This window comes from Mustela erminea, chromosome 14 (assembly GCF_009829155.1).
Source record: "Mustela erminea isolate mMusErm1 chromosome 14, mMusErm1.Pri, whole genome shotgun sequence".
Taxonomy (NCBI): Eukaryota; Metazoa; Chordata; class Mammalia; order Carnivora; family Mustelidae; genus Mustela; species Mustela erminea.
In genome coordinates this window covers 43532833-43546151 of record NC_045627.1, presented here as the reverse complement: position 1 = coordinate 43546151, position 13319 = coordinate 43532833, and the positions used below count along the sequence as shown (strand labels likewise).

The 13319-nt window shown below is 52.9% G+C and overlaps 1 pseudogene; it reads left to right on the top strand.

Annotated features, from left to right (window-relative positions):
* Positions 1–8248: 8248 nt before the first annotated feature.
* On the top strand, positions 8249–9796 carry LOC116572814 (annotated as a pseudogene).
* The last annotated feature ends 3523 nt before the right edge of the window (positions 9797–13319 follow it).

Below are 13319 nucleotides of genomic sequence, written 5' to 3'. Positions count from 1 at the left end.
AGGATCAGGGAGGACGTGCCAGCAGCCCCAGCCCGCGCCGGCCATGCTCCTGGGAGCCCAGAGCACGGAGCAAGACGCAGCAGGGCACACGGAGGCCTCCAGCAAGATGCACAGATGGGATTGGGATGGAAACGCAGCTTAAATCTCACCATTCTCATAGGGGGAGCAGCTCGTCCCTCCCCTCCTGGACACCCATCCAGCTCTGCCATTTAAAGATTCTCCAAAGAGGGGCCTCACACACCCAGAAAGCAGGGTCTTCCACTCTTCCTGGCCCCCCAGGAGAACGCCCTGATCCAAAAGTCCGGAATCTCCTCCCGTTCTCTAACGGCAGGACTGTTCAACTATGAGTGAGTTCTCTAACCAGGGTCTGGGCTAGGAATGGAAATTCCAAGATGAAAGACATCCAACGCCGGCCCCCAGAACACTCCCAATCTGGGCAAAACCAGTTGCACCACAGAGAGATGAATATTCTGATAGAGGGAAGCCCAAGGTTATATGGGCACCCAGAGGAGAGGCCCCGACTCGGACAGGAAGGGTGGTCGAGGAAGGCTTCCTGGAGGAAGGCATACCTGAAGGGAGCCCTCCCTGACAAAGGAGGGAAGGTGGCGAACACATAGGTAACAGTAACAGCAACACCTTGGAATGAAAGATTCCATTTTGCTTTCCTGAGGAAGAGAAAAAGATTTTCATAGTTTCTTGGAGCTGGAGTCCAAGCCCCTTATTTCTGAGTAAGAAGACTGAGGTTCAGAGAGGTGAGGTGCTAGGCCTGAGGTCACACAGCGAACTGGGAGGGGTGGGGGAAGGGTGGCTCAGAGGCTCTCCTGGCAGCCAGGCCAGCTCCTTTCTGCCCCATATTGTGGGACTTGAGCTATGCTCTTCCTCAGCCAGGCATCACCTTGCAGAAAGTAGAGAGAGGGCTGCAGAGGGAGTAGAGGGACCACTCCACTCTCTACCTGCTGGACTCTTTCCCAGGAGCTCCTCTGAGGGAAGGCAACTCAAGGGGGCTGACCAGTCCCCCAAGATTCCCCAGGAGCACATCTGCCTCATGGGACACAGTGAAGCAGGGCAGAAGCAAGGCACGATCTTAAGGGCCCTCAGGGAAACAGGAGACTCTGGCATCCGAACATCACCCCCCAACTCGCCTGCCCCAATCTTTACAGCCACGCCCAGGGGCCGAAAGGGCACAGCTGACTCCCACTGGGCTCTCCCTTCCCCTCAGAAAATCCCAGCACATGACCCATTTGTAAATTCTGGCTGCTGGGTCTGCCTCAGAGGCAAACTGGCTGGACACAGGCATCAGGTGACCCATTCCAGCCAGGATGCCCCACTTCTCTGGGCTGTGTGGCCCTGGAGGCTTTAGTGATCACAGCAACCAGAGTCCAGCAATAGCCGCAGCTAACTCACAGCCCTACGAAGCTGCCTTCAGATGGCAATGCACCTGACCCCACAACCCCGCCAGGCAGGTGCCGCTGGCACTGTCCCCATGGCACAGAAGTGGACACTGAGGCTCATAGACGGGAGGTCACTTGCCCCAGGCCCCAGAGGTGGGGAGTGGCAGTGCTGGGAATCGAACCCAGCATTTTAACCCTCTCAATCTCAGTTCCCTGTCCCTGAAGAATGGGGCCGATCACCTCCTGGGGCTGGGGAGGTAAGGGGCCTGGTCCAGGCACTCATGCCCTTGGGGAACCGAAGCCGGGGAGAGACAGGACCGCCTGTGCTGGAGAGAAAGAAGGGAAGGCCCCGACAGTGGTGGGGCGAGAGCAGATGGTAGCCAGGGGTGGGAAGGCCGACACCACGGGGCACCAGGCCCTCAGGGACACCCGGAGGGAAGAGCACTCAATTTGAGGGAATTCTGAGAAGTAGAGCAGGCCAGTATGGCTGAGCCTTGAAGGGCAGGCAGGTGGGTCCAACCCACAGGGGTTGCGGTGGACAGCACAGGTCAGAGACTACACGTGCACGGGCTTGGGGATGAGATCTCCAGCTGTACAAAGCACTTTATCTTTGGAGCTCCTGGCATCAGGATAAGGGCAGTGACACTGGAAAGGTGAAAAAGCAATGGCCACATTTCCGGAACATGTATGTGCTGGGTACTTGCCATGCACTATGTCATTTAGTCCCCACCTGGACAAGAGGGAGGCTGGGTGGCTTGCACCATCTGACTGGGGAGGAGTCCAAGGCTCATAGAGCTGGGCAGCCTGCCCCCCATTCACACAGCTGGTCAGGGCTGGGGCAGGACTTGGACCTTGGCTGTAGGGGGCTCTGCGTCTGGCTCTCCTCACCATCACGCTGTCCCCCTCCCCCACCCCTAAAGCTACACTGAAGCACATCATTTGGAACAGAGAAACCAAGGCATAGTGAAGGGAAGGGACTGGCCCAAGGGCACAAGGTCAATGAGTGCAGCATCTGGGCCTCTCACCCGGGGTGGTGGAGAGAAGAGCTTCCTTCATGTCTGTCTGAGGTTCAGTGAAAGTGTGGGGAGCAAGCTGGTTGCAGGCAGCGGGGGGGCACCCTCGGTATCCGTGGGGGCCACGGTGAGTGGTGCAACCAGCTTGGCCAGAGGTTTGGAAAAAGGACCCATTCCTGCAAAAGCAAGATGCTGCACCTCTGTCTGGATGCTCCACCCCTGCCAGCACCATTTGGTCTGTTCGGGAAGGAAGGGGTCCCACAGAGGCAGGGTGGCCAGGGGCCCTGTGTCAGGCAGGGCAACTAAATCATTCATCAGCTGCCACCTTTGGAGGCTCTGCTCTTTGCTGGCCCCAGGCCCACTAGCTGTGCAGCCTAGTCCAAGCGCCTGACTTCTCTGGTCTTGGTGAAAGGGCTGGGCCAGATCACCTCATTCAGTGACTCCCAAAGGGCAGCCTCGACCACAAGACCCAGGCCCTGCTCTCAGACACATATTGCACCAGTGCGATGCCAATACTCATTCCCAGCATGTTGGACAATCACAAACAGCGTGGTTCCAAACAAGAGAAATGTATTCTCCTGTAGAGTTCTGGGGCCAGAAGTCTGAAATCAAGGTGTTGGCAGGGCTTTGTTCCCTCCAAGGCTCTGAGGAAGAACCTTGGCTTCTGCTGGCTTCTGGTCATGCCCACCAATCCCCGGGCTCCATTGGCTTCAGCAGCACATCCCCAAATCTGCCTCCACCTCCACGTGGAATTCATCTTTGTGCACCACCCCCCCCATGGCTTCAACTCTCTCTCTCCTTATGACAACACCAGGTCTCGGATTTACGGCCCCTCCTGGCCCACTATGGCCTCCCCTTCATCCAGGAGGACTTCATCTCCATTACTTCCATCTCCGGAAACACTGATTTCCACGCCACCAGGTACCGGGGGGTTAGGACTGCAACATTTCTCCCTTTTTGGAGGAGGCGAAGGGAAAGAATTCGACCAACAACACTGAGGCTCCATCCTGGCCCCAAGAGTCTCGGCTTCCTGGTGTGATGGGTGGAGTCCACCTTGGGGGTCTAGAGACCTGGCTTCCTGATCCCACTGTCCCTAGCTTCCCATGTGACCTTATTTATTCAGTCACTTAACTGACACTGACTACATACCTACCGCGTGCCAGAGACTGTCCTGAGCCCTAAGGCATGCTAGTCCACAACACACCATTCCTAGAGCCTGCCTCCCTACAGCCAATGACCGAGTGGGAAGGCCAACTATAAAGAAATTAACAAGCAATCTGTCCTCCAAGCCTCCGTTTCCCAAACCTTATCCTGAGCCATTCTCTGATGGAACGGATGAAGCCCATACTATGTAGCAGAACAAAATGATGCCAGAAGTTAAGAGATCTTCTGTGCCCCTGGCTGGATGTGTAATCTTGGGAAAGGCACTTCACTTCTCTGTGCCTCTGTTTTTGAATGTGGTTAATGGAAATGTCATGTCCAACTTAAAAATATATAATCTATTTTTTATCACCTGAGAACATGCATGAGTTCAAGTGTGTGAGGTGTGACGTCTGGACCCACTGTAAGTACTTTTAAGGACCCTCTGCTCCTCTGTGTCTCTAAAATATGATTCTGTACCTTCTCTATCAGCTTTCCTGCCTCAGGACATTTGCACAAGCTGGTCCTTCCACCCAGAATTATCCTCTCTGTCTCTTTTCTTTGTCTGGGAGATCTTTTATAACCTCTTCAGTTAACTCTCTCAGCTCCTATTTTAACTCTGGACAGAAATACCTTCCTCTTCTGTGGGGTGTGTGTGTGTGTGTTTAACTGATTTTGAAATAGAAGTAAAAATGCCTCTTTAAAATTATTGAACTGTTCATAAATGTAGGAAATAAAAAGGAAGTTTTACCTCCCACACAGACCCTCGTCAATATCCAAACTAACCTCTGCTAACATTTCGTGTGTTCTTCCAAAAACTATATATATATATATATATATATATGCATAATAATAATAAGGACTTACTCTGGGCCCAGACCTGTTCATGCTTTATGTTTTAACACAGTGAGTCCTCACAACAACCCTATGATCAGGTGCTATTATTAGCTCCTTTTGACAGCTGAGTAACTACACCCAGAGAGGCTGAGTGACTTTCCCAAGTCACAGAGCTGCTGAGTGACAGAGCAGGAATTCACACTCAGGTGGGCTGTGCCAAGGCCCTTTTTTATACACACACCATCCTTTTTTATACACACAAGTGTGTTCTTATATACACTGCTCTGCTCCTTGCTTTATTTTGCTGAAAAAGCACCTCTGAATCTCTCCATATCAGCACAAAACCAGCTCCTCCATTCTCTCCTGAAGCCACTTGGCATGGAAGCTATGTGTCTTCTGCCCCCAGGCCCCTGATGGACGTGTTGGTGGCCCCTAGTTGCTGCTAAAAACGTTTCTGCGTTAACTCGAGCTTACGTCCTCTCTCCCTCAGTATATGTTTGCAAGCACATCTGCGGAAAGGGGCCCTGGGACAGCTGGGCGAGAGGGCATAGGCTTTTCAAATGTAAACAGATGCAGTGGCCCTGTCACCCTCCAGAGGGTAAGGCAAGTTTGCACTCTCACCAAGGTGGCCATGCCCACAGTACCATGCCCCCACTTCTCCTAGCACACCTGAAGCTGGTGCTGGTCCATTAGGCTCCCTCCCCAATGTGGGCTCCCTTGGCGGTGAGGGGGGTAGTTGGGGGAGGACCTTGGACCAAGTTGTGGAAATGTTGAAGGAAGAACAGGACCTTTTAAGCAAAACCATCTAGAGTCTGTTTCATTCAACAAACTGTAAGAATTTTGTTGGCTTCTATTATATGCTCTGTCTGGGTACAGGAAGCAGAGACTAAGGGACCAGGAAGGCTGCATTGAGGAGGGACTTGGGCTCAGTGAAGGTGATGCTAGTGAGAGTGGCCAGAACACCAGGCTGTGAGCCAGGTCTTATGATTTTTCCAGAAAGCCAGAAACCTGGATTTTTTGAGTGAATTTGCCCTGATGCTGAGCAGAGCACCTGGCCCTTGAAGATTTCCTATTTCTTAAGTGAATAAAGAAAAGAATGAAGGAATCTGAAGCTTGTCTTCTTTCTTCTGCAGCTCAGCCTGGAGGAGGGACCTGCCTCTCCAGTAAGACGTGCAAGACCCTGGCCTTACTCTGGACAGGTGGGCAGGGCAAGGCAGTGGCATCCTCCGGCAACCAATTACACCTGCCGCAACACCGGCACTCTCACCCACCCTGCCTCGAGTAGATAGGCATCTCCGTGAAGGCTGCAGGGGGAGGCAACTCTTCCCTGTTTTGCAAGGTAACTTTTGGGTGTATAATCAGTTTTGTTCAGCAAAGCCCTGACCTGCCCTGCTCATGCTCAGACCTCCTGCCTTGCTGAATTCCTCCACCACCTCCAGCAAGGGCACAGAGACATGAGTAAGTGAACTGAAAGAATCAGCCACTATAAGTTGAGGGACAGTCACCGTGTCTCCCATCCTAACTTCAGTAGACTTCAAGAAGGCGGGGATCAGACCTCACTCCAATTATGTATCAGTCAGTAATGCTAATTAATTAGTGCTCAGTGTGCGTTCCTAATCTCTGTGTACATGCTATAAGATTGATGGGGACGGTAGCTCGTGGCCAGGGTGGGCTATGGATAAGTTTGCTGACTCTTCCTCAGGAGTCATCATGCCAGGAAGCAGGGACAGGAACAAGGTGTGCCCCTAAGGCTTGCCTTTCTAAGGGGCACCCAGAAGCTCTTGGAGTAGGAGGCACAAGAAAAGGCAGGGGCTGGGCAAGTTGAGGCCGAGAGGAGGCAAGTAGCATTAGACACATTCTGAAAGGAAAACACCTGGGCTGGGAACAGGAGCACAGGGTGCCTGGGGTGTGACTTCTACGGGCCTCCGTTTCCTCACCTATACAGTAAAGGGCATATTGCCATTGTGACATCATTTACCTCACAAACTGGGAAACTGTGTTTAGATATAACCATATGAGATTGCTACCTTGTAGGTCAAAAAATAGATGGATATTGGCAATGCCTCTCGATCCTAATTCAGAATAATGACTGCAGGACACTGGGCACAAAGCAAACTGGGACACGCAGTCAGCCACCCCGTGGCTCGTGACCACACTGACTGTTTCTCCCCACTTACTTGTAATACAAAGACCCCTCCCGTCCCCCAGCCCCTCTGTCATTAGGCTGAGGTATAAAGATTAAGTTAATGGCGGGCGGAGAAAATCAGCTTTGTTGGCAAATTGTCTCTGATATTTATTTTGAACATTAAAACGAATCATTCCGACTAAAGAGGGCTGTAGTGCGCGGCCCATTAAAATGCATGCATTATGTATAACTCTCCCGGCTTCACCTCCAAGTATTATCAGCCTAAAAAGCAAACATGGTTTTTAAAGCCCCTTGTTTACGACATCCCGTGACAGCTGATTAATGGCCACAGTTTCCAGATCTGAAAGCTTAGTAACCCAAGCTAGAAAATTCAATCTTATTCTAATATAGGCGGCGGGGCCGGTGGGGGGGCAGTGGTTGCGCAGCCAAATGGGAACAGAGCACAGCTCCTCAACGGCGTTCTCACCGTGGGTTGTAACCACCATGGCAACATCAGCTGGGGTTTCTTGGGGGCACTGTCTTAGTTTCCTGGGGCTGCCACAGCAAATGACCACAAACTGGGTGGCTTTTAACACAGCAGAAATGCATTCTCCCACAGTTTTGGAAGCCAAAAGCCTGAAACTAACATATTGGCAGAGCCAAGCTCCCTCCGAAGTCTCTAGGGGATGACTTGGCCTCGACTTTCCCAGCTTCCGGTGGCTCCCGGCGTTCTTTGGCTTGTGGGTTCATCCCTTCAATCTCAGGCACTGTCTTCACATGGCAGGTTTCTGGGTTGTTCTGCCTCTTAGAGGATTTTTGTCATGGGATTTAGGGCCTAGTCTAATTCAGAATGATCTGACCTTGAGACCCGTACCCTACCCACACCTACGAAGACCCTTAATCCAAATACAATCACAATTTGTGGTTCCAGGTAGACCTGTCTTTTGTTGCAGGACACCTTTCAACCTGCTACAGGTCTCTTCTCTCTCCCAGAGTGTCCCCTTTCTCCTTAGGAATGTTGCAAGACCAACCCCACCTGCAGATCCGAAGGGATCCCAGGAAGCTATCAGATCTGTCCACGGTGATCCTCTCCAGCTGCCACCCACCCTCCAGGGTCCTCTGCTGGGACCCTGCTGCCTCACCCACCCCTCCGTGGGTTCCCTGCCAGACCCGCGTCATGGTCAGAGGCCCCTGCCCGATCTGCTCTCCAACCATCCTGCCCACCTTACTCAGGATGCATCCCTTCTGGGTAGGTTTCAGCCACACTGTCCCACTTCCAGCAGGAGTGATGCACCATAGTGTCCCTGCCTCGTTGCCTGAAGATCCCAACTCAATGTCACCTCCTCTGACAGAGTCAAGTCCCCCACAATCACTACGATGACATCCTTCACATCTTCTTAGCATTCGGCACACTTACATCATTTATGAGTGGATCTTCTTAACTTTTCCACACTCCAACATGCAAATGTTGCGACTGGCCTGCCCAAAACTCTTCATGTAGCAATTACAAAAGCTCCAATCACAATGGGTCTCACCTACCATCTGCCTTCTCTCCTCTCTCCTCCAACTTGATCACTCACTGGGGCTCCAGCCATAGCAGCTTCCTTCTGTCCCTCCGGAGCGTAAGCCGCAGCTTGCCTCGGGACTTTTGCACATGTTCTACCTGAAATAAACTTCCTCCAGATCTTCCTAATCTGGTCCATTTGCACCAAGTAGGACTCAGTTCAAATAGTGCCTGTCACATGGTTATGGTCCATGCAGTAGAGCAGCAGATACAGAAGCTTCTGGAGGAGAGCCAGGTGGGCATGAATTACTTTGACCTCCTGCCGCAGCCCATCACATGCACCAGAGATGCCATCTTGGCCAGACAGAACTGGATGTGTGGCAACGCCAAGTCCCCCCAACACTGTGAGCTGATGGCGGGCCACCTCCAGAACCACATCCCAGCTCACAGGGTGCACATCGAGCTTTGGCTGCACCTCATTGGCTGCCTCCCTGGGCCTTGACATGCGGAAGTCTCTCCCTCACAGCCAGCACAAGCAGGCCAGGAGTAGCCGGACACCCTGCAGAAAGGCCTGGTGCCCATCTATTGCACCAGCTTCTTGGCTGTGGAGGAGAACAAGCAGCTAAGGGTCACATGGCTCCTGCAGCTCAGGAACATTGACGGCTCTGTCACCCAGCAGCTCCAGAGCCCAGCCCTGGGGCTCAGCCAGTACCAGGGGACACTCATCAGCAAGTCCTCCCTGGTGGTCCAGCCAGTGCAGCTGGCCTTCTAGCCACAGATCAAGACCCTCAAGATGCAGCACAAGGAGTCTGTCAATGGCCTAGCCCAGCAGAAGCAGCAGCGGTGGCAAATCTAAATGCCGCAAATGGAAGCCAAAGTCAAGTCCATCCCACAACCATCAGTCCCACCTCCAACCCCCACACCCACCCACATGATCCCACCAAACACCCATCCAAATGCATGGATCCCCCGGGTATGGCACCTGTAGGGGAGACCCGCATCCTGCCCCTGACAGGCACCCTGGGCCTGGGCCCTGGGCCCCATAATCAGATCCCACCTAACAAGCCCCCCATGGTTGGATCAGCCTCATCCCATTGCTCCTTGGGGCCAATGGCACCCTCCCAAGCAGGCCCCCTAACCCTACCATCGGGGCAGACCACCCCACTGCCCACTCGGGAACAATAGCCATGAGGGCCTGTGGGGCAAGCAGTATGAGGACCCTGGCTAGAACGGTCACCATGATGCCCCCTGGAACAGCCAGCCTGACCACAGCTGGAATAGCCAGTTCGAGGGCCCCTGGAACAGTGGCACGAGGGGCTGCTGCGGGGCAGAGGCCAGCAGTTCAAGACGCCCTTCCAAATGTAGCGGTTGCCACCCTCCAGAGGGCCCATCCGGCCCACCAACAGCACCCACAGTTCAACCAGCTGTCACACCCCCACAACTTGAACAACTCCCCACCCTGCTTCATACAGGAAGATTTCATCCCTGGTACCCATTGTTGTGGCTATCCAAGCCTCACCACTTTGACTCCCCCCAGTGGGACTTCCCTGCTGAGATGAGACCCCTTCACCATCACCCAGGCCACCGCGTGCTTCTTTCTGGGATCAACATGCACCCACCTCAATCCCCAGCACCCTGACTTTAGCCCACCTCCCCATGGTTTCAAGGGGCAGTCCCCCCACATACAGTGACAGGGTCCTTCCCACATAACCACAATGACCCCAGCCTGGTCCCCAGCATGCCTTAGTTCCATCTCCCTACGAGGCTAAAGGCCCCCCACTCATGAGAAAAAGAAAAAAGAGACAAATTCACCAATCAAGAGAAGCCTTCCCCTTTCCAAAACATCCCAAACAGACTACTCTTCCCTCCTTCGTGGTTTTTATAGCAATTATTAGCGAAAGTCCTCTCCCTTCCTGTTTTTGGGTTGTTTTTGCTTTCTGACTTATTCTCTGTGTTCCCCAACTAGGAAGAAAGCTCTCTAAGGACAGGGACCTTGACTTTCTCATTCACTGACATATCCCCAAGGCCTAGGACACTCCTGCCCAGTTCCCACCACTTGTTGGATAAACAAGTGACCCAGAGCCCAGCACAGCGCCCAGGACAAAACAAGCCTTAGCGAATTCACTCCCTGTGGCTCTCTGTGTGTTGTTGGGGAAGAATGTGTCCTTCCTAGAACTCCTAAGGTCATCTAGGTCTTGATCTAAGGGCAGCATGGACAACTTCACATACACACACACACACACACACACACACACACACACACACACAGAGGCATGAAATGCTTGGACAGCTCTTAGATTTATTCATTTGCTACTTCTTTTGTTCATTCATTCATTCATTCTGCATTCTGCAAACATTTACTGAGCCCTCACTATGAGCCAGGCACTATTCTGGCCCTGGAGGTATGGTGGAAACAAGCTCTGAGCTGACATTCTGGTGGAGGCACCCCTATTCTCTCTGAGCCTATCCTAAGTAATCTACAGCAGAGCAGCAGAGCCCACTGTTTCGGACTCTCAGTTTTCTCATCTGCCCAATGGGTAGCAAGATCTAGCCCTCTGGCCTGAAAGTCCTGGTAAGCAAGGACAGGGAAACACTCTTTGGTTGTGGGGAATGGCCCATCATGCCCCTGGCCTGTCCCTTCTCCCCCTGGTCTCCCTGCTGCTCACCAATCACCAACCATGCCCATTTCCTCCTCTGCCCATGACCTGTGGTCCCCCTGGCCTGCCCAGGAGCATGGCCCTGGGCCTTAGACAACCTGAGCTCCAACTCAGCCCTGTGCATGACCATGGAAAATCATCTAACCTGGAGAAGCCGGAATTTGCTCACCTGTAAGACAGTGACACTAATGTGTACAAACCACTGGTGGGAGGACAGAAAATGATATGCTTCCTCGAGACCCTGCATTCCCCAGGCACTGAAGGATGTCTGTGATTCCCCCTGAAATGTCCCAGTTCTTCCCAGCTGCCTGCCTAACTCCTGTCTGTTCCCATAATGCAGGCCAAGTGCCCAGAGTCCCCTGCACACCCACCCTCTGTCCACACTGCTCCCTTCTATTGACCCTTCTTGGGTTTCCTCCTGGGCACACACTTGGGGCAAGGACCAGACCCATCCTCAGGATTCTCGCAGTGCCCAACACGGCAGGCCCCACAACGTTGGCTCGGCCAAGAGTCTGAGTTACTGCCTGTTCCAAGGGCACCTACTCCCCACTGGCCCTGTACCAGGTTCTGGGGGGACAACCATCACACAGCTTCCAGGCTGGAGGTATCCACCGTCGGGGAAGAACACAGGTGAACAGAAGCAAACACCTCCCACACAGAGCCATAAGCAGGAGGGCAGCATGTAGAGAATTCGGGGGCCTCCCTGGAGGAGCTGCGCCTTAAAGGGGCTGCCCTTCTTGCCTGAGTGGGAACGTTTGCTTGATGAGTGTGTTCCTGGAAAGACTCACAGGGGTTGGCATCCCCACTGGCATCTGTGTCCGTCTACCAGGCCTAAGTCCTGATTCAGGACGACTCCCTTAACTGGCGATGGCTGACTTTTGGTTGCTCTCTTCCCAGTTCTTGCTCATCTAATTAAAGATCTGTGAACCAATACACAAACAGGGTGAGATCAGAGGCCTCCTCTTCAGGGACTCTTTGATGTGGGGAGGAGGGTGACTGGCCTCAATCTTCCCTTCCACACTAAGTTTGTTTTGACAGACTATAAGTTTATTGCTTATAAATTTTCCAAAACGCTCAGAAGACAGAACATTTGTCTTGAAAGCTCTTTCTTATCCAATATCAAAACATTTGATTATCACAATAGATTTCACTTTCCCTGTTTGTTAGAGAGGAAAACTGAGGCTCAGAGAACGACACTGGGCCCACATTCCCTTGGTGCATCCGTGCGGGGCCGGGACTAGAACCCTGGCTCCGGCGCCCAGACCACGGTCCTGCCTAGGGCCTCTGGACCTCACTCCTGGGCCCCTGAGAGGGGTTACCCTTGCCCTGGGCAGGAGTCCTAAATGACCTCCCTCCTCCCTTCCCTACAGGAGAACCTTTCCTGTCCCAGCAGATGGGGTTGGCGGGGGAACCCCTTCCACCTTCCGAAGGCCAGGGAGGAAGGCCAGTGGAACCGGGCATATAAGCCAAGCTCCCAGAGAGGTCTGAGAAGTGAGGGCAGCTTGGGGACCCCCCCCCCACACGCTGCAGAGGTGGTCATTTAACTTAATAACTGTGAATTTGGGACAGTGGCTAAGATCTTAGCAGGGACATCCCCAGACACACACACTCTTTGTGTCAAGCACAACAGTTGCCTGCTTTCCCTGTCTGCTCTTATCTAGTTGCTCAAACTTGGATCCTTGCAGTTATCTCACCGTATCCACCTGGGAATTCGGAGGGTGGGGGGCATTTGCACCAACCCCTGCTGGTCTCTGCAGGCCCCAGGCTATGCATGCTGCCATGCTAACCAAGCCCAGGGCATCTGCAGTTGTAGGGCCTCACATGCAGTCTGCCCTGCAGAAGAATGCAAACAGCCAGGCCCTTGGGTGGCATGAGATCCAACCTCCCAGGCTGGCACTCCAGGCTCTCCGATCCTCCAAAAGCAGCCTGGCTTCCAGCAATCCTGGCCAGGCCGTTCCCCATGTCTAAAATCCCATTCCCCTCTCCTTTCTCTGCATAACCAAGCCCTCTGTCAAATCCCAACACGTAGAGTCCCCCTCTATCAGGAAGCCTGCCAAGATTTCGTAGTCCCCCAAGCCAAATCCCATTAATGGCTATAAGGTTCCATTCTCTTCCACTCACTTCAAACTTACAAGTTTCTTATACTAACTTCACTGGTTACATTTTCATGTCGGCCCATTGTGGGAGTACCTGAGCTATGAGCTCCCAGGAAGCAGGAGCTCTTTTATCAGTCTCTGAGTCCCTAGGGGATAGCCTGTTGCCTGTCACAAAGTAGTTCTCAATCCATATTTGTTCTATGCCTCTAATTGGGCAGTCAGCTCTTGGCGATTTAGACTCAAAGGTGGAAGCTCGAATTAGGGCCTCAACTGGATTCCAGGATGGAAAGAAAATGCAGGTCCTGCCTTTAGTGAGCCACATGTGGTAGAGCTTGAACATCGGGCCTCTGGCCGAAATTCCCTTTCTGCCCCTCCACCTACAGAATCCCCACCAATCCTCAATGCCCAGCTTACATGTTACCCTCCCTGGAAGTCTCGAGGCAGACTCTTCATGCCATTCTCACAACATTCCAATATACCCAGGTTTGAACTGTTATGGGTTGACTTGCAGCCCCAAAAAGATGCCGAGGTCCTAGTTCCCAGGACCTGTGAGTGT